We start from the raw sequence: 683 nt of genomic DNA, 5'->3' as shown, positions 1-683 counted from the left end.
GTGGAAAACTGAGAAGCGAAGGGAAGGATAGAATGTTTTGTTTGTGAGAGAAGAGAAGAGAAGGAGCGGAGATAGAAAGCTCTCTGCTTTTAACGGTGGATTAACCTCTCAATACGACACGTGCTGCATTTCCACACTTAGTGGAACACACAACACTCAATTTTCTGCACTCTATAATCTCATTTTGGATCAAATTTATATTAATTGAACTATTTAATTTTAATATAATTATTTAATTATATTTTTTTAATGATAGTTCAAAATATAGTTATAAAGAATACTATTTATTAATGTTATAATACATAATTAAATAATAATTGATCTTTGCTTTTCATTTTGTTATTATTCGTTCAACCTTTAAATACAATTAAATTTTCACTCGACGTAAATCTTGGATATGAAATAATTGTGAATTTTTTTAAAAAAATATTATTTATATACTAAAATTAGTTATTAAAATAAATTATTATATATTTTTATATAAATATATAATTTAATATATTTTTAATATATATTTTATATTGATTATTAATTTTAATTGAGTTGATAATTAATTTTTTAAGAATAACTATAAATCATGTATTTAGCTCAATAATACTTAAGTGTATAATTGATTTTGTTTTGGTAATTTAATCAGGGTTAAGAGTATAATTGATAGGTACTGCAATTCGTACAAGAATTTT

Source organism: Arachis duranensis, chromosome 8, assembly GCF_000817695.3.
Source record: "Arachis duranensis cultivar V14167 chromosome 8, aradu.V14167.gnm2.J7QH, whole genome shotgun sequence".
Classification (NCBI taxonomy): Eukaryota; Viridiplantae; Streptophyta; class Magnoliopsida; order Fabales; family Fabaceae; genus Arachis; species Arachis duranensis.
This window is presented reverse-complemented; position numbering follows the sequence as displayed.